This window comes from Macrotis lagotis, chromosome X, assembly GCF_037893015.1.
Source record: "Macrotis lagotis isolate mMagLag1 chromosome X, bilby.v1.9.chrom.fasta, whole genome shotgun sequence".
Lineage (NCBI taxonomy): Eukaryota > Metazoa > Chordata > Mammalia > Peramelemorphia > Peramelidae > Macrotis > Macrotis lagotis.
Genome location: NC_133666.1, coordinates 656,561,673 through 656,582,497, shown reverse-complemented (window position 1 = coordinate 656,582,497; position 20,825 = coordinate 656,561,673). Strand labels below are relative to the sequence as shown.

General features: G+C 43.2%; 1 long non-coding RNA gene across 1 annotated transcript; it reads right to left on the bottom strand.

Moving 5' to 3' along the window:
* Positions 1-12,471: 12,471 nt before the first annotated feature.
* Positions 12,472-13,889, bottom strand: LOC141497682 (uncharacterized). Its single transcript, XR_012471409.1, has 2 exons — positions 13,717-13,889; positions 12,472-12,684 (listed from the first exon to the last, which is right to left on the bottom strand). It is a non-coding gene; the product is annotated as an uncharacterized LOC141497682 (long non-coding RNA).
* Positions 13,890-20,825: the final 6,936 nt, after the last annotated feature.

The window sequence follows — 20,825 nt, the reverse complement described above, 5'->3', positions numbered from 1 at the left end:
CCTATCTTCCTTCAAAACTCAAATCACTGCTTCCTACCCAAAACCTCTCCTGTACTCATCAACTTCTAGTACCCTCCCTCAGTAATGGGCTTGAATTTGACATCTCCAATTAATTTTTTCTATTATATTCTGAATACACCAATTTGTGGACCTATCCTCATCTCCCATCCCTACCCTTTGGATTGGAAGGGACTATTCATTTTTGCATCTCCAGCTCCTAGCACTTAGAAGCTGCTTTATAAATGTTTCTTGAGAACTGAAGACTCAAAGAGGTCTGAGAACTGCATTCATATATTTGAATGACTCTTCTGGTCTGGCCCTAGATGGCAGAACCAGGGAAAAAAATGGGAGGCTATGGCAAAGAGGAAAATTAAGAAAATCTTGCTAACATTGGAGCTGTCCCAGAGGCAGTGGGTTCCTCTGGTTGGCCATCAGAGTTGTGGTTGCCTACTTGTTCTCCAGCTTATTGCAATGTCCTACTGCCTATATGCTAGGGGGGGATATAGGTTGGTCTGGATGGCTGCTGAGGTTGGTCCCTTCCAACTTTCAAATTCTCCAGAAAATGAGCCCCAGCATAAACTGAGAACTAGGTCATCATTTATATATATATTGAATTCCCCGTTAGAATGTTAGCCCACTCCTTTAACTCCAACTCCAGTCCCATGGTTTTTCCCCCCCCTTCTTAGTCTCCCTAGCACTTAGTACAGTGTTTGGGCCCTGGTAAATACTTAAATAAAGGCTTCTGGACTATTTGAATGCCTTCCAAAACCCCAAATTCTATCAGCTGACCCAGAGCACACACCCTTTCAGCCCTCCCTTTTACTCCTCTCCAGAGGCTCCTTCACAGGGGGAAGTTTCAGCAAATTCATGTTCAATCAACTGTTACAAAAACAAAGTTATTTTATTGCAGAATGAGATAGCAGATACAAACTGTTCTCAGGCAGATGAATCTAATTTAGAGACACCCAGCCTCATTATTCTGTTCAGTGGGGCTCAGTGCAGCATCCTGATCCTACTCGGAAGTAAAGCTGCTCCCATTTTACTTGCTCATTTTTCTTTTTCTCCTGATCTATTGTTGGTCTGTCCCCTGTGTCTGTCTCTGTCCATTCATCCGTCCCTCTGTCTTTCTATTTCTGTTCTGTCTCTGCCTAAACATCTCAGTTTTTTCAGCCCCCAGAACCCCTCTTATCTTCTTTGGGCCTTTTATCTTCTGCAATCATACCTTTTGGGTCCTTCAGACTTCTGGCTTGTATCTCCTTCAGCTTCCCAGTGTAGGTCCACCCCTGGTTCCAGATTGAAGCTGCCCTCTCCACTGCCACAGAACACTGACTCAATGGTTCTGTTCGCTTTTGGATTCCAATCAGCATCCAGTCTCTCTTCCGACCCTTCACCAAGTAGCTTCCTCTCCAGGGGACCGTCTTTGCTGTGAAGTCTTTCATAATAGCAGCTCCCGGCAGTCAATCCGCTCCAATCAACCCATCCTTTCTCTCCCCTCCTCCCCAATCGAGTTCCAGTGCAATTGGCAGCCAGGGAGAATGTTAGCCTGGTTCTGCCAACCGCATTCTAAAGAGGTCTTGCTGTTACAGGCATCTTGTGGACTCAAATGATTATAACTGGGTTTATTTCATCAATAAAATGGGGACTACGAGCTGGGTGTTCTCAAGTGGAGACAGAGAGACTGAGATCGCCATCCAGCTAGAGCTCTGACTCAGGTGCAGTGGCTCAGATCCTAGGGTCCTAGATGTTCAGATTCTGGGAGGGACACAAGCAGCTCTGTGGTTCCAGAACCACATTTTCTCTGGCTCAGGAATAGAGGAGGGAGATCCATTAAAGACTGTGGGAAATTTTCTAGACTGAGTGTTTCTGTTCCCTCAAGTTCAGAGATACCTGAAAAAGATGTGACCAGTTTGAGGGTTCCCCTAAGATTTCTTCTTGTCCTTAAACTAAAGAAAACATGAGGCAGAAGCTATAGGGTCAAATCTCTGCTCTGCTATTTACTATCAGGGACCTTGGCCAAATCATTTAGCTTCTGGGCCTCAAACTATAAAACCAGGAGCCTGGACAGGATGGCCTCTGAGGCTCCTCCCAGTTCTAATGCCATGAGAAACTTGAAAAGTTAGACCTATGTTCAATCTAGAAAAGCTCTAGGGCAGATAATCCTTCCCCTCTTTGAAAAGGTGGAAGAATAAGGGTATATATAATGCTGAATAACATGTTAGTTTGTTTTATTTTCCCCCCTATTTTGTATTCTTTTATTATTGAAGATGACTCTCTGGGAAGGAGCTGGGGAAGAGTTCAATTAGAAAATACTGGTGATGTAAAAACAAAAAGTTGATATGTAATTGGGAAAAAAGAAATTATTAATTTTTAAAAGGGTGGCAACCATTCCCACCCCACCCCAAGTCTTAAGACAAACTTGAAAGCTACCCTCAAATATCTAAAAAGTCTTTGTATGGAAAAGAGATTAGGGTTTGCAGCAAAGATTTTGACCTAGAATTGACATTAGAGATATTAGATTGATCATTAGAGCCAATGCCTTCATTTTACAGATGAAGTAAAAGACGTTGGGGATGTCAAACAACTTGCCAGGATCATGCAAGCAGTAAATAAGAGAGGGAGAGTTCTGGTTCTTCTTCTAAAGAACTCTGCTACCTTGGTGTTATTCCAGTCCCTTATCCCAACCCATGCCCTCCTCCTTCCCCTCCCTTTCTACCCCTTTGTTCCAGGGTAGAGCCCAGAGATACTTCTATACATCATCTAAACCAGTGTGGACTGGAATCAGAGGACTTGTGTTCAAATTTCATTTCTGACGTTAACTACATGCTGGACCTCACCTAGCCCACCAGGTGGTATTGTGGATAGAATGCCAAGCCTGGAGTCAGGAAGCCCTGAGTTCGAAACCAGCCTCAGCCACTTACTAGCTGTGTGACCTGGGCAAATCCCTGAAACCCATTGGCCTCAGTTTCTTCATCTGTCAAATGAGCTGGAAAAGGAAATGACAAACAACTCCAATACCTTTGCAAGCAAACCCCAAATTGGGTCATGAAGAGCTGGACCTGATGGAAATGACCAAACAGTAAAAAAGACCATAGTTGCCTCTGCTATAATAAATGAGTTCACCTTTGGGGTCTCTTTCAACACCAGATCTGTGATACGAGGAACTGGGGCTGTCCATTAAAGACATGGGTTATGAAGAAGTGAGTTCTTCATCACTGGAAGGATGCAAGTAAAGTCTGTATGAATGATCGCCAATTAAGGCAGCCGGAGGGAATATTCCTGGACTAAGGGGAAGGTCAAGGCTAGATCCCTCAAACTCCATTCCATCTCTGAGATTCTGATGACGTTTGTCCTTCATTCCTGGGGAGGGAAGGCAAAGATCTGAGATTGAATGGGATTTGAGTGAGGGGTGTTGTGTTAAGTCACCAGTCTTATTTTCTCCTCCAGAGCCATTGGGGTCCAATGACCAGATATGGATCAGAATGACTGGAGATAACTCTGAATGTGAGGCAATAACGGCTAAGTGACTTGCCCAAGGTCACACAGTCTGGGACTAGAATTGAACTCAGGCTTTCCTGACTCCAGGGCTGGTCCTCCATCCACATCATCTTGTGATCCTTCTCAGATTCTAGGCTCTGAAATTCAACCTTACCACTGGGGGACCACTCATTCTAAGAACAATCATTATTCTCCTGCCCAGAGGTCATTTGTCCTGGCTAGCCCCCTTGCCTTCCACTGAGACTCCAGGTAGCCAGGGGTAAATGACTCTGTGGCTCTTTTCTGTCCTTTTCTCCTTGATTAGGGGCCAGCATGAGGGAACAACTGAGCCCCGCTCTTCTCTTCCCAGGCTGGAGGCGCCTGCGGCCTCAAGGGAGCAGGAGGCAGCTTCAGTCTTGGCAGACATAGAGTCTTATCTTGGCAGTGACTCATCTCTCCTCCTCTCTGTGAGGGAGGAACAAAGGCGTTCAGTGCCTGGAAGGGGTTTCTCTTTTCACCTTCTGTTTATTGACTTAAACTCCAATTTATAGTGGACTCAGAGACTGCTGGACCATCCTGTGGATGTCTGATGTCAGCCATCGAACAGTCATCGGAGAGAGGGGAAAGAGTAAGACCCTTCTTTAGCACTATAAGCTGTGGTGGCTGCTGGACAGCTGCCTGGAGCCCCTAGGAGAGGCCCTGGTCCAGCCTCAGAGTGGGGCAGAGAGGAAGGAAAGAGGCAGGAAAGATTGTCAACCTCTTAGTGATGGATGGGGAAAGTAGGGAACAGAGAGGGTAGGTCACTTATCCAAGGTCACTTGGTTCACTAGAAGGGCTTCAAAGAGGGCTTTGATCCCACCTTGGACAAGGGAGCAGCTACCAATCCCAAGAGAGTTTGGCTTCCCCTGGATGCTTTGATCCAGAGTCCCTCCCTTCCTGCCCAAGACAATAGCTTCTTTAACTCCAAAAGGTCAGTCAAATGGGCTAGGTCATGCCAGGTCAGACAGGGTGGGCTGGGTTGCACCATTCCCCATCTTCTCTTCTCCCCACATGCTGGTCTTCAGGCACTAGCTATGAGTGTGGTTCGGGGTTCTTGGCAAGAAAAACTCCCCTAAATCCAGAGTACTGTGTTGGACTGAACTATGGATTTGTTGTTTGTCCTTCATTCTTGAAGAAGACCAGGGAAGTGATGCCATGATAAGCATATGATTTGGATTTGAGTGGGGGGGGGGGTGCTGTGCCAAGTCCCCAGCCTCACTTTCTTCTCCAGAGTCATCTGGATCCAATGACCAGATATGGATTGGTTCGACTGGAGATGGCACTGGATGAGAGGTGATCAGGGTTAAGTGACTTGCCCAAGGTCACACAGCAAGTGTCTGAGGCTGGATTCAAACTCCCATAGGGGAGAGAGAGAGAGAGAGAGAGACAAAACCATGGATTTTTTTACTCAGAGCCAGTGAAAAGGAGTAAGCCCTCAGGTGAGCAAAGAGTAGAGGGCAGCCCAAGACAGAACACCTCTACCCCAAGGTACCAGCTAGGGTAGATGAGTTTCAAGATGCTTCTTTAATGTATTCTTTCAAACTGAGCAGCAGTAGGACAACAATACTGTTTGAAATCCAAAGCCCCTGCCCCTAGTTACCTTTGGAAGAGAAGGGAATAAAATGCTGGCTGTGAAATTAGGGATTGGAATGTGAGATTAGAGTTAAAGGGAGGGGACAATTATATTGCAAATATCTTAGCCCTAACTAATGATTCTCCCATTAGAAGGTGAGCACCCCAAGAGCAGGAAAGGTTTCTACCTTTCTTTGAATCCTCAAAATTTAGCCTTTTGCCTGCCAATGGTAAGTACTAATACAGACCTTTTTGATTTGACTACTGTGGACTTTAAACCCTCCTTAATACTAAACCTGGCTCTGCTCCCCTTTATCTTGGAGTCCTACTGGTCAGATGCCAGGTGCCAAGCTTCACAGAATCGAACTATCCCAGCATGCCTCGGAGGATATAGGACAAGAGATTGATCAGGTTCATTCTACGTATCGGCAGAGGAAAGACCAGGGAGCAATAAGTGGGCAAAGTTCTTAGAGATAGGCTTTCTTTATCTCCCAATTAGAACTGGTTTAAGGTCCTCATCACTGAGGACTTCCAGTAGAGACAAGATAACCACTCCTTGGTCATGTTGTGGAGGGGAGCCCTGTTCAGACATATCTCTTTAATGCTGAGATAATGTGAGTTCATAATTTCCTGATGGAGTGAAAAGATGCTGGGAGTTTTTTGTCACGGGCTCAAATCCATACTCTTTTATTGTCTCTGAGACTTGTCACTTAGTCTTTCTGTGCCTATTTCCTCATCTATAAAATGAGGAGACTGGACCAGATAACCTTCTAGCTCTAATCTATGCTCTTCTGATTCCACAGGGGCAGGGAGGGGCTGTGAGGCTTCAAGCCCCAGTGATCCCTGGACATCCTGTTTGTGACTATAAATGAGATTTTGTTATTGTTGCTGCTGTTGTTCAGTCATTTCAGTAGTGAACCTACCTGGGTTTTCCTTTTATTTTTTTGTTCTTTTGGGGGGGGGTTTTCTTGACAAAAATATCTGTCTCCCTCTTTAGATGAGAGCTTCTTGACTGAAAGGATTATTTTTTCTTTTCCATTTGTACTCATACCAGTGGCTGGAACATTGTTCAGTCATTTCAGTCATGTCTGACTCTTTATGACCCCATTTGGGATTTTCTTGGCAAAGATACTGTAGTGGGTCACCATTTCCTTCTCCAGCTCATTTTACAGATGAAGAAATTGAGGCAGACAGGTGAAGTGACTTGCCCAAGACTACTTGGCCAGCTACTAAGTGTCTGAAAGATACCGTCTCTCATTCCTATCCTACTGAGCCAGCAGAGCCTCCTATATGGGTGAAAGGAGATGGAGGAGGAAGAACACTTGGGAAGATGACCTTAGAGACAAAGAGATCCCAGGTTAGAGATGTAGGAGCTGGGGCTAGATGGTCTTGCCATTAAAGCCCATTTTCAGTCCTCATATCAGAGACTACCTTATGGGTTAAGTTCAATTCCAAAAGAAGCCCATCTGAAAGAGGTCTCACATTTTATGTAGGGGGGGTGGGGGGAGGTCCTAGAAACCTTTCCATCTGGTCTGTCTCAGGAACAAGGCAGGACAGGACCCAAAGAGAAGCAGCTCTAAAACTCCTTGAGTGATTTAAGAGGCCCCAGTTCACCGCTCTTTCAGGGTCATTTGGAACTGAGTCAGAACTGAGATGGGGCAGCCAGAACCACCATGACCTACTGTGTTTGGTGATGGATGACCTGTAGGGATTATTAGGAATGGGGGAGGAGATAATGCTCAGCACCCCTGTCTCAGCATCTCTTTTGGCTTTCCCATACTGCTAAGCTAAGGGAGAGGGGAAAAGGGGAGTGCTTCAAGGTTCCTCTCCTGAGGGTGCTACATTCTGCATGAAGCCTTCCCTGACCCCTCCAACAGAAATGACTTCTCTAGTTCCAAACTGCCTTCTCTCCTCACTTCTTCCCCACTTCTATCTCCCCTCTCCCCACATAGAACTTAGCAATTCCCATTTTTTTGGTCACTTTTCCCAGATTGCCTCTAGGTGTGGACTCTATTTTTTCTCTAAGGAACTGGGCACTTCAGAACCCCCAAACTAGGTTTTACACTTCTCTGTCTCTTCCCCACACTCCCCTACATCCTGTAGATTACAGATGTTTCTTGAATAAATGATGGGAGAGAGATCCAAGGCCTACTCAAAGTCCAGACTTTAGGGCAGAGGGAGGATACTTGGTTATTTGCCCAAGCTGGGTGAGAAATTTATCTTTAGTGCCTTCGCTCCTTAGCCCCAAGCCTAGGTCTTGGGGCCTATGCTTGGCCCCCGGCTGCCCTGCTCTTGGCCTGGAGCCCAGTCTGTACCACCCTCCTTCTTCCATCTATTTCTGTACTTATCTCCCCTTCCCCCTCTTAATCTATGATCCAATGTTCTATGACCTATTTCTTCACCGTCCCCCACCTCCATCTATTTCTGTTCCCCTAACCCTCCAGAAAAAAAAAATAATAAAGTCTATTCCCAGCAAGGGGTAAGTTGAGAATGAATCTTTCTAACAAAATGCTTCCCATTGAGCTTCATAAATTCCTCATCACAAAAGGTCTCATATTTTGAAAGGAGGGGACAAAATCTTAAACCAAGGGTGGACTTTCAAGGGGAAAAGAGATAGGAGATGCAACAGATGAATTGAAAAGAACACTTGATTTGGAGTCAGGGGACCTGAGTTCAAATCCAAATTCTACCATTTAACTACCCAAGTGACCTTGGATTTATTTCAAGTTTCATTTCAATTCTTAGAGATTCAGTTTCCTCATCTGAAAAATGACAAACACAGGGACACACAGAAACAGAAGGATTTGGGGCACTGGGGTGACTCAGTGGATAGAGAGCACCAGCCTTGGGATCAGGAGGATTGGAGTTCAAATCCAACCTCAGACACTAGTTAGGTGATCCTGAGCAATTCACTTAACCTCTATTGTCTCCAAAAAAAAAGAAACAGATTTACCAGATGGCCTAAAAGGTCATTTCTACCTCTAGGTCTCTCTTCCAATTCTAATCACTTCTAAGATCTCACTAGTAGACTGTTATCTACTTCAACAGCAGGAAGACTCCACAGGGTTATAGAAATCATTGAATCTATTATCTCATCATTGTGGGTACTCCCTCCAAACAACATAACACATCAGTGAGTGCCGAGGCAGATAGGGGAATCCAGATGTTTTCTAGTAAGCCAGACATTAAAGAGATTTGCAAAATGTGTCAAACAATTCAACATTTTTCACTAATTTTTGTTTTGTCCTAGCATTTAGCACAGTGTCTAAAGACACAATAAATGTTTAGTGATTGAACACTTTGAGAAATAGTAATTTTTCATAAAAATATGTTACTTATGTTCATCTGTTTACTGTAAAATCATCTTTAGCATATTCACTGTTATTTTTCTGTTTATGCTTATTTTTGATGAATTAACAAATACTTTTAAATTTTCATGTTTTACTTTCTAATGCAGCAAATATTGTATATATTAACAACAGGAACAAAATTTGGGTAGGGGACTCGTCAATAATTTTTTAAGAGCATGGGGCGGCTAGGTGGCACAGTGGATAGAGCACCGACCCTGGAGTCAGGAGGACCTGAGTTCAAATCTGGCCTCAGACACTTAATAATTACCTAGCTGTGTGGCCCTTGGGCCACTTAACCCCATTGCCTTGCAAAAAAACTAAAAATAATAATAATAATAATAATGTTTTAAGAGCATAATGGTTGAGAATGGCTAATTTGGGGAAACTCCAGGACAAGGAAACTCTCCCTATCTATGCAAGCCAACATTCCTCTATTAACTGTAGTGTTAGTGACTTTTGTAGAACACTGAAAGCTCAAGTGATTCACCCAGGGACCACATAACTAAAGTGACCATTGTCATCATCAGGAACTGAACCCGGGTCTCTGTCACACCTGGAGTCGGGAAGATTAATTTTCATGAGTTTAGATCCAGTCTTAGACACTTGGTAGCTGTGTAACCCTGAGCAAGTCACTTGTTTGCCTCAGTTTCCTCCTCTGTAAAATGAACTGGAGAAGGAATTTGCAAACCACTCCAATATCTTTGACAAAAAAAATTCATATGGAGTCACAAAGAATTGGAAACAACTGAAAACAATGAACAACTTCATGGCTAAAAAGCAAGCTTTCTAACACTGAAAAACAGAAGAAAAAGAAGGGAAAAAAACTGGTTCAACAGAACTAATCAAAACATCGAGCAAATCTGATGGTATAAGCAATATTCCACATCCAGAGTCCCCCACCTCTACAGAAAAGAGGAGGAATACTTTATCATCTCCTCTCTAGGTTCAAGCTTGGTTACCATAGCTACATAATATTTAGTTTCTGGTTTTTGTTCTTTCCATTTACACTACTGTTGTTATTATGCATAGTTTCCCTGAATTTACTTGCTTCCCCTCTGCATCAGTTCATATAAATCTTCCCAGGCTTCTCTTCATTCACCCCTCATTTTTATAATGCATTTCATCACATTCAAGTAACACAATTGGATTAGCTGTTTTTCCAGTCAATGGAGACCTACTTTGTTGTCAGTCCTTAGATACTACCCACACAAAAATAGACATGCCTGTGAGTGTAGACAGACATACACACACAGACACACACACACACACACACACACACACACAAAATACTGCTTTGAAAATTTGAGTAGATATGAGACCATATAAGGGATTTCAAAAGAGAACTTTAAAGTATGAAGAATCAAGAGCAAGAAATTTTTGACAGACTCTTATTCCTAGTCACACAGTGTTAAGGGAATTCAAAGAAGGTCTCAGCATTTTGAATTGTAACCTCTTTGTGGCTTGCACACATAAAGATGGACTGGAGGGAATATCCCCATGAAAAAGATAATCACTCCATTGCAGTAGTCCTTATGCCACTTCTCATAAGCAAGTCTTCATTGATAATAGTTTAACCCTTTTTTTATAAAAAATTGGATTAGTCCTGGCTTCCTCCAAGTCCTAACTAAAATCCAATCTTCTGCAGGAAATCTTCCCCAATCCCTCTTAGTTTTAGTGCCTGCCTGATCCCCATTATTTATTTTCAATTTTCCTATATATAGCTTGTTTGGAGATCATTGTTGGCACATGTCTTCCTCATTAGACCATAAGTTCCTGGAAAAACAGGGCTTGGCTTTTGCCTTTGTATCTTCAGAACTCAGGATGGTTACCTGTCACAGTGTAAGTGTTAATAAATGTTGCTCTGCGACTGCGTCCAGGAGAATTGCCTGGAGAGAGTGCCCAGAGGGACAGGGTCGGGACTTGAACCCATAACTTCTTAAGTCTGAGGACTGTATTCTATCCACTTCACCATGCAAACATTTTTACATCTACAATTGAATAGGACTTAGTGACATGGGGTAGGTGTCTCCTATCAGCACCACGTGATAATGCATAATTTGTTCCATCTTTTTTCAGTTGTGTCAGACTCTTCAGGACCCCATTTGAGGTTTTCTTTCCAAAGATACTGGAAAGGTTTGCTTTTTCCTTCTCCAGCTCATTTTACAGATGAGGTAACCAAGGCAACAGAGTGAAGTAACTTGCCCAAGGTCACACAGTTTTCTTGGCAGAGATATTAGAATAGTTTGTCATTTCCTTCTCCAGTTCATTTTACATTTGGGGAAACTGAGGCAAGTAAGGTAAAGTGACTTGCCCAAGGTCACATGGCTAGTAAACAAAAACTCATTTGAACTCAGATCTTCCTGACTTTGGACTTGGCGGTACACACTATAATACCGACTACAATAATACATAAAAGCTAGCATTTATTTCAGGCTTTAAAGTTTGCAAGCACTTTACACATGTTTACATTTCCAACAGCCTCAGGGAGTGCTGTCAGAGTTCTGCCTATTCACATCCCAGACTTTTATTTCTTTCTCCTTCCTCCCCAGGGTGACTCAGACAAAGCAGAGTAGGATCCCTTAAAATGAGAGACACAGATCCTGAGTCACTGGAAGACCTGAAAGGCATTCCCTACACCTTGCTTCTTCAGGCCTCTTCAGGGCCGGGCAGCTTGGCCAGGAGGTACCCCTGTAGGGGCTGGGTCCAGAGTAGGGGAGGAAAGAATGATGATGCTCAGGACAGGGATGCACCTAAATAGGTTGGAAGGAAGAACTCAGATCTTGGAGTCAGGAAGAGCTGAGTTCAAATCCCACCTCCGCCACTCCATAGTGTGTGGAGGAGGGTGGAGAAAGGTCATTTCATCATTCTCTGCCTCAGTTTCTTTCTCTGGGCATTGTGAATGATAATAATGGCACCTGTCTCCTCATTTGGTGGGAGGATCAAGTGAAATAATATGTGGAAAGTGGTTTGAAACTTTTATGTTAGCTAGTTATTATGTGTGGATGGGTGTTTGTGCAGAGATGGAGGAAGGCTTCAGAGGAGGAGAGAACCTGGGCAGCGGATTACAGCCAGGGAGAGGGAGGCCAGCAAGGTTACCCACTACTCATTTATACACACACACACACACACACACACACACACACACACACACACCTATTTACACTTAGATATACACACTCAAGCATGCACACACATACACTTGGGCATAAAGACTTTTGCACACTCCAGTGCACACTTTCACACACATACATTCACATGCACACTGACTCTCACACACCCATATTTGCACAGTCAATACACACTTTCATATTCACATACAGTAACACTCATTCATACACTCTTGCACATACTCCCATTTACACACACAGTCACACACACTCAACACACACTTATACACAGTAATACTCATATAAATTATGTACATACACCTGCATATACACTTGAACATGCACACACACTCAACAACATTATCTTTTCTTTTTTGGGTTTTTTTTTTGCAAGACAATGGGGTTAAGTGACTTGGCCAAGGTCACACAATTAGATCATTATTAAGCACCTGAGACTGGATTTAAACTCAGGTCCTCCTGACTCCAGAGTTGGTGCTCTATCCACTGTGCTACCTAGCTGCCATCTCAGATCAGGAGTGGAGCCTGGGATTTTGAAGTAGCTGGACACCTGTAGAATGTCTGGCTTCTCTTTGCCTGCAGGGCTCAGTTACTGGCTGCCATCTGAGCCTGGAAGAAGGAGGGCTGAGGGAAGGGGGAGTCTCTCCTCCGGCTTAAACAAGGGACAGGACATCGCAGTAACAAACAGTAGTGACCATCCATGGTGGATGATCTTCCAAGCACCAATTCTTCTAGCACCTTGATGTGTCTGACTATCCATGACCCCCTAGCACACCAGGCCCTACCATTACTTTCCTTGGTATTCAAGACCCCCTCCCAGCTTTCCAGCCTTATCTTTCCACTGCTCCACTATATCATAGGTGTCAAACCAAAGTTAGCCTCCCAAGAGGTCCACACCATTCAGAACCAGATTACAATGAGATTGGGAAACATTTAATGAAATAAATGAAAATATAGTAATCACAGTCACTCGATTTCCTATCTAATGGAGTCTGGTAAAAGATCATGCTTTGAGAGGAGAGGACTCTGACCTCCTTCATCCAAGGGTGACTTGAATATAGGTCTCACTTCTCTGCCTTGGCATCAGTTCAACTCTTTTTAGGTGAAGTAGAGTCTTCTGCATTCTGAAAGATCAGGAGAGTCAACTCGGCAAGGTCCCGAAGTGTAGGAATCATTGAATCTATGCCAGACTTGTCAGCCAATCTTTTTACTTTCCAGACTCAGCCAAAGGAAACTGAGACTCACCCAGCATTTGGAAATGAAGCTGGTGGTACCAATGCCATCCCTATCCTCCATTCAACCACTAAAGTGATTTTCCTAAAATGCGGGTTCAATCATGTCCCTCCCTACTCTGCAAAATCCAGTGGCTCCCTAGCACCAGGATCAAATATAAAATCGTTTGTTTGGCATTCAAAGCCCTTCAAAACCTAGTCCCCTTCCCTCCATCCTTTCCAGTCTTCTTACATCTTAGTCCCCTTCCCTTACTCTCTGATTCAGTAACACCAGCCTCCTGACTGTTTCTAAACAAATCCCTCTGTTTCTATGACTTCCTTTAAGGCCCAGCTAAAAGCAGCCTTCTAGAGGAAGCCTTGCCTAATGCCTCTTCTCACCAGGTGCTTTCCCTCCTTTAATGAATCCCTAGTTATCCCTTCTATAACTTACTGGTACATAGCTGTTTGCTTATTAACATCATCCCCATTAGATGGTAATGAGAGGGGGCAGCTAGGTGCACAGTGGATAGAGCACCCGCCCAGGAGTCAGGAGGACCCAAGTTCAAATCCCATCGCAGACATTTAACAATTATCTAGCTGTATGACCTTGGGCAAGTCACTTTACCCCATTGCCTTGCAAAAACCAAAAAATAAATAAATAAAACCATCTCATGAGAAAAAAAAATTGTAATGGGAATGGGCAGGGACTGTCTTTTGTCTCTTTTTGAATCCACAGAGAGTAAAAAGGGCCTAGTTAACTTGGACGTAGTAAACTTTTACTAAGTGTTTCTTGACTAACTGATCCTGTCAAGAAAACTAGACAGGAAAGAATACCAAGGAGAATGTTGATGGTAGATGAGGTCTGGCCCCAGGCAGAGTGTTACTCAGGGGCAGGATCTTCCATTAAAAAGCTAGAGTTGGTTGGGAGCCCAAACCCAAGCTTACCTGCCAGATCAACCCACACTGGGCAGACTCCTAGTCTCACAAACCATTTATGTGGTTTGGTGAGAGGCATGGTGGTTGCTGTTGACTGGGCCTTTCCAAGAGCAACAGGAGGAGGGTGCGTGAATGGCAAGGACGTTGGAGACACTTCCCATAGCGTGTGGCGATGTTGTTGCTTGTCCTTCTCCAAGACGATCGATGACATCACAGAAGTGATGTCTTGACTTGCCTGAGTTGGACTGAAGTGAGGCAGAGCTGCAAAGCCCTCCGCTTCCCTCTTTCCTTCTGCCACTATTGAGTACAGTGTCACTTCCCTGCTGGTTTATTTTTCCAACTACATGCAATGGTAGCTTTCAATAATAATTACATTTTTCTCCCTCCCTCCCCTCCTCCCCCCAACAGAAAACAATCCAACATAGGCTATACAGGTATAATCATGCTAAGCAAAGATCCATATGAGTTATATTGGAGCACACACATGTTGGATGCACCTTCCCACCATTTTCCATTATGGTCAGGGTGCTACTGTGCAGATCCCTCTGAGTAAAGAAAGACTGAACCTCACTGTACCCCAGTGGTTTCCATTTAGTAGTTCACTATTGATGTTATTTGTCCTTCATTCTAGAAGAAGACCATGACATCAGGGAGGTGAGGCCATGACATGTACATGAATTGGATTTGAATGAGGGGTACTGTGCTAAATTACCAGCCTCACTTTCTCCTCCAGAACCATCTGGTTCAGTGGTCAGATATGGATCATAATGACTGGAGATGGCCCTGGATGGGAGGTAATCAGGATTAAATGACTTCTCCAGGGTCACATGGCTAGTAAGTATCAAATGGTTGAGACTGGATTTGAACTCAGATCCTCCTGACTCTATCCACTTGCACCACTTCACTAACCCTTTGGTGATTCATGACTAGGGCCTGGAAAATATGACAACCCCAAAAGACAAGTTCTGGGGACCCCTTAACAAGTCTTAACATGCCTTGAACAATAAATAATTGCAAAATCTTGTGAGTAATAAATTACCCAGAAGGTTCACATGACATTTTTGTGGTTGTCCTTTAAAAAGGATTCTGCTTGGGGCACACCCACACTCTTCTATGACTCTCTATTCCTTTGCAGAAAAGAGATTCCTGGCTCTGTCTTCTCCAGATTCTGGTGGAAGAAAGGAATCTGGAGCATTATCCAGCCTATATCTCCTTCACAACCTCCCCCAGCAAAGTGAGGGGGCTTGGAGGGGTGCCCATAACCAGCTCCTCCAGAGCCTGAGGAAAAGCCCCAACTCCCCCAGCCTAGGTATGGCTCCATTCAGTATGGGAAAAACATATTCCTTTGGTCACAATGGGAAGTGAGTGAAGCAAGTCTCGACCAACCTCCTTAAAATGAGGTTAATGTTCTGAACTCAGTGGAGAAATGACATGTGAGCTCAGGGCGGGAAGCATCTGTGTATGTAGCCTAGCATGTAAAGCCACCTCCAGACTCTTGGGTTACAGCCGGTCAGTTCAAAATATAGACCATCCTATCATGACCTACATTCTACCTTGGTCCAGACACACAGAAATACACATACAGACCATACAGATGCACATGTAACTCTCATACACATTTACACATATATGTACAGGCTAATACATACAGAAATTCACTTTCACATTTCAAATTATATGATAAGCATGTACATATTCACACTTAAATAATTTCATTTCATAGGTCCATAGACAGGAGAACTAGATGGTACAGTGGATAAATCACCAGCCCTGGAGTCAAGAAGACCTGAATTTAAATCCAACCCCAGACACATGACCCTATGTGACCTTGGACAAGTCACTTATCCCTGATTGCCTCACAACCAGGGTCATCTCCAGTCATCCTGATTCATATCTGGTCCCTGGATCCAGATGGCTCTGGAGGAGAAAGTGAGGCTGGGGACTTAGCTCAGCACCCCCTCACTCAAAGCCAATCCACGTGCTTTCATAGCATCAATGCCCTGATGTTGTGGTCTTCAAGAATGAAGAACAAACATCATCATCATCATCATCATCATCATCAAAAGGAGGATTTAGATACAGAAGGAAGATAACAGATTATTGTTTGTATAGATGAGGCCAAAGAGATGTGACTTGTGCAAAGTAACCCAGATAGTCAGTGGCAGAGTTGAGATTCAAAGTCTAATTCTCCAATTCCAAATTCAACCTTCTTTCCCAGTCATCATGCTATACATACATAAACCCACATATAATTATACATATATATATAACATACATGCATATACTCATTGATAATGTAAACCCATCTACTAACTTTTCAAACACATATCTATGTGTAAACTGCACAGGAAGTGAATGATTCTGAAGGTCTTGGCTTTTCACCATTGAGCTATTCAGAAGCACAGCCATGGGGCCATTTAAGTCCCATCAGCCCAGTGTGTCTTTCCCCAGGTCTGGAAATGCCTCTCATCTGTTACAATTGTAAAGAAGCAGTTTTCATAACCAAAATAGGCCTTGAGAAGCCCCTGGGCAGATGGACGCCCTGAGGATGGAGCCCCAAGACACCAGCATTGCTTGTGGTCCATGACTGCCTTCCTGGGAGAGGAGAAAAAGGGGAGGGGGTGAGGTAGAGTCTATTCCTTTGCTTTGGATTTTTAAAAGATGTGTAAAAGATTGTGTCTCCAGACAGAGCTGTAAATGGAAATTATGAATGCATGGGAAAGCAATATGAAATAAGACCTCAAATAAACATTGTCATTTATGAGATGAAAATAATGCATCAATTTACTAATACAAATTCAATTGTGAAGCCATTAGCTTAGCTATTCAAAAGCCCTATGCAAGATGACCCTGGGTCAGGGCACTGTAGGGAGAGATCTCAGGATAACAATCCATGGGGAAAAGACACTTTTCATGAGGAAGGCCTATGAGGGATGGGCAGGAAAAAGAACCACCAAACCAACTGACAATTTCTCATTTTAACTAATTAGTCTATTAATTAGTCTATAATGTTGAAGGATTAAGAAGGCTATCAAAATGTAAAGATAGCAAATTGCAAAAATCTTTTAAGATCCTTTAAAATGTTTGTGGTTTCTGAATTTTGGTGCCCTGGAATAAAGCCCTACTTGCCCCGCCCTGGTTATAGCTCCATCTCCAGAAGTTTACACGGTGGCAGAAGAATCTGGGTAAAACATAAAGCTCATGCTTCCCAAGAATTCTCTTCTATTCCATTCAAGAAATATTCATTGAAAATTATCTATGTTCCAGGCGATGCACTAGGTTCCGGGGAGATAAGACAAAAATGAAGCAATACCTACCTTCAAAGAGCTTATATTCTTTTGAACATCACAGACACAAAATATACAAGGTAATTGGTTTGGGGAGAGTGCTAACAAGTTGGGAGGGAGGAGAGAGCTGAGTCTCAAAGGAAGCTGGGGATTCCAAGAAGTGGAGATGAAGAGAGACCATTCTAGGCACTGAAGATAGACTGTGCAAAAGTAAGGAGGTGGGAGACGAGCACAGTAGGACAGATTGGTTAAGATGACAAGTATGTGTGACAAGGAGTGCTATGCAATCAATCTGAAAAGAGAGACTGAAGTCTGATTGTGAAAGATTAAATGGCAAACAGTTGCTTGTTTTCTATCTTAGAAGCCAAAGAGAGCTACTAAAACTGGGGAGTTGCATTTCCACCTTAGAAATATAACATGTGGCAGTTTTATGGAGAATTGCTTGGAGAGGGGTGGGAGTGGATGTAGGGGGATCAACTGGGAGGCTATTGCAATAATCCAAGTGAGAAGTAATAAAGGTCTTAGCTGGGATGGTGCCAGTGTAGATGGAGAGAGGAAGATGTACATGAGAAATGATATGGAGTTAGAATAATAGATTGGAGCAACTAATTGGGTGTCTCTCTACAAAATTAGTTAAGTGAACTGGGCAGTTAAGCGGTATAGCGAGTAGAACATAGGATATGGAATCAGGAAAACGTGAGTTCAAATCTAGCTTCAGACAATTAGCCGAGCAAGTCAGTTTCCCTAGCTATAAAATGGGGATGATAATAATAATAATAATAACCTCCACTTCCCAGAATTGTTATGAGGATCAAATGAGATAATATTTGCATGCCTGGCCCATAATAAGCACTATATAAATGTAGGCTATTATTATTCATTGAGAAAGAGGGATGGAGGAGGTAGAGAGGTAGGTTGGGGGGTTTTTCACCCAGAAGTTTTTCCCTTTCCTTCAGATTCCCCTTTTTCTGATCTTCAGTCATAAACTGTCTGGGCTGGAAGGCTCTTCAGAGTCTCTCTTTTCCACTCTATAGCCGACAAGTGGCCATCCAGCTTTTGTTCAAAGGCCCCTTGGGAGACCCCGGTGCTGCTACCTTCTGAGCCAGCTCAGGTCCCTCTGGGATAATTCTAAGTGTAAGGTAGTTTTTTCTTATGCTGTGTAGAATGAAATCTGCTTCTTAGCAGCTTCCACACAGGGCTCCTAGTTCTGTCCTCTGAGGTCAGTCATTCAGTCAATCAACAAACAGTAAGCACCTCCTGAACCAGATACAAAAAAAGGGTAACACGAAAAGAACTGACATGGTGACAGTCTTTCCAGTCTTGGTAGTCATTATTATTAGCCAGTATTTATAAAAGACTTTAACGTCTACAAAGCACTTGACATATTTCAGCTCATTTTAGCTTCATAACAACCCTAACAGATGAGGAAACTGAGGCAGACAGTGATTAAGTGACTTGCCAGGGTTCACATGGCTAGTCAGAGTTTGAAGTTGGATTTGAATTCATGTCTTCTTGACTCCAAGCCCCAGGCTCTATCCATTGCCACAGGTAGTTGCTAGTCATGAATGAGTGTTCTCTTCTCCACAGTAAACATCCCCAATTGCTTCATTTGCTCCTTTTAACTCCATCCTTGTTACCTTCCTCTCTAGGTTCTCCAGCTAATGATGCCCTTCTTAAATGATCCTGTCCAGTTAAAAAAAGGCTGACTGAAGAATTCAGAGGAGCATGGGAAATTTTATGTGCATTAATTCAGATTAAAGCAGGCAGAACCAAATGACATGCCCAATGACTGCAAAAAGGGACATGGGAAGAAAAAAAAAGAAAAAATTGATCACTGTGTAATTATAATGACCAAGATTAGAACCAAAGAATATATGAGAAAATTCCCTTTTTTTGCAGAGGTAAGGGTTTGGAAGTTTGGAGTTTTAAAGTTCTGACCTCTTCAGTAGGTTTAAAGGCAACTCTGCACTGAGTTTGTTGTTAATATGTTGAGACCTTAAGAGGATGGATGGATTGCCTAATGGGATAGGTTAAAGCTTCCAATTCCATCCATAGTGAGAGCATGCCCCTGCATTTCCAGTCTAGGTGAGATGGGGAGATGATAGATAGATAGATAGATAGATAGATAGATAGATAGATAGATAGATAGATAGATAGATAGATAGATAGAGATAGAGAGATAGATAGACAGACAGATAGGTAGATAGGCAGATTAAATGATAGATGATAGATAGATATGGATAGACTAGACAGAAGATAGTTACATTGATAAATAAGTGAATGATACATAGATAATTGAATGGATGGTTGATTGGATAGATAGATGGACAGGCAGACAGATGGATAGACAAATGGATGGATGGATGGATGAATGGATGGATGGATGGATGGATGGATGGATGGATGGATGGATAGATGGAGGGATGGAGGGATGGATAATTGGATGAATAGACAGGTAGATAGATGGATAGATAGATGGGTGGATATGGATAGACTAGACAGAAGATAGTTACATAGATGAATGGATATATAAATAATTGAATGGATGGATGATTGGATAGATAGATAGATAGATAGATAGATAGATAAGCAGAAAAGATAGCAGGCACTAGATAGACCAGATAGTTTATAGACTGTTTAATAGATTGATAGGCAGACAGACATACATGAAAGAGAGAGGAAGGGGAGTGAGGAAGAGGAGAGAGAAGAAAGGAGAGAGAAAGAGAGCAATAAAAGGATAGAGAGGGGGAAAGACAGATATATGTGGCAGGTAAAGGAGGGAGAGGGAGGGAGAGAGACAGAGACAGAGAGAGGTAGATGTTTCTTCAGAAATGAAGAGGATATAAAAATGAAAGCTACCAATAAAAGGATTCTTAAAGTAAAAATAAACTGGGGCCCTGACCACTAAACTCAACACTCTGGTTGTGAGCTGATCAGGGCGGCACACCTTACTCCTAAATACTATGCTTCTCTTAATTATGGGCTGTCATGTTAGACTACTGATTCTTATGGAGCTTACACACACACACACACACACACACACACACACACAGTCATTCAGAGTTCGCTTTCCTCTCCTAAGAGCATCCTCATTAGATGAACTGAATGAGACTCCCAGCCTGGGCTAGGGATGCTGAAGGGGCAGTTGGGGGCAGGGTCCAGCTGGTGTTAGTAGAGGGTTATTCCCCAAACTGGCTCAGCTATACTCCTTGAAAGTCAGCCCTGAGTCTTTTGTTTTCCCCTCTGGGTGAATGGATTTCTCAATCTTGGCTTAAGTGCCTCCCATTTTCGGTTTATCGTACACTTTAGAGAACCTCCTAGCCAAACTAGTCAGTCTGAGTTCAAAACCCAGCCCTGCCACTTCCTGCCTCTCTGAGTCTTCCCTGGCAAGGGAACAAGGTCTGTCAGGTCTCTGAGTGCTGAATTCTAGGCTTGTATAGGTGGTCTGACATGGTGGAGTTGTGATTTGAACCCAAGCATCTCTTTCTTTCCACCATATCATGAGGAAAAACTTCTATTTTAGCTTCTGTTCCATTAGATAAACCCTTTACTAAGGGCTATGAGTGGGGGCAGCTAGGAGAATACAGGACTTGGAGTCAAGAAAGCCTGAGTACAAATCCAGCTTCAAATGCTTCCTGGCTGTCTGTCCCTGGGTCAGTCATATAACCGGGCCTCAGTTTCCCCCTCTATAAAATGAATTGGAGAAGGAAACTACTCCTACATCCTTGTCAAGAAAACCCCAGATGGAGTCAGATAAAACTGAACAAATGTGCACAAGGTGATTAGAGAGCTGGCACTGATTCTAGGAGGTTGGGTTCAAGTCCTGCCTCT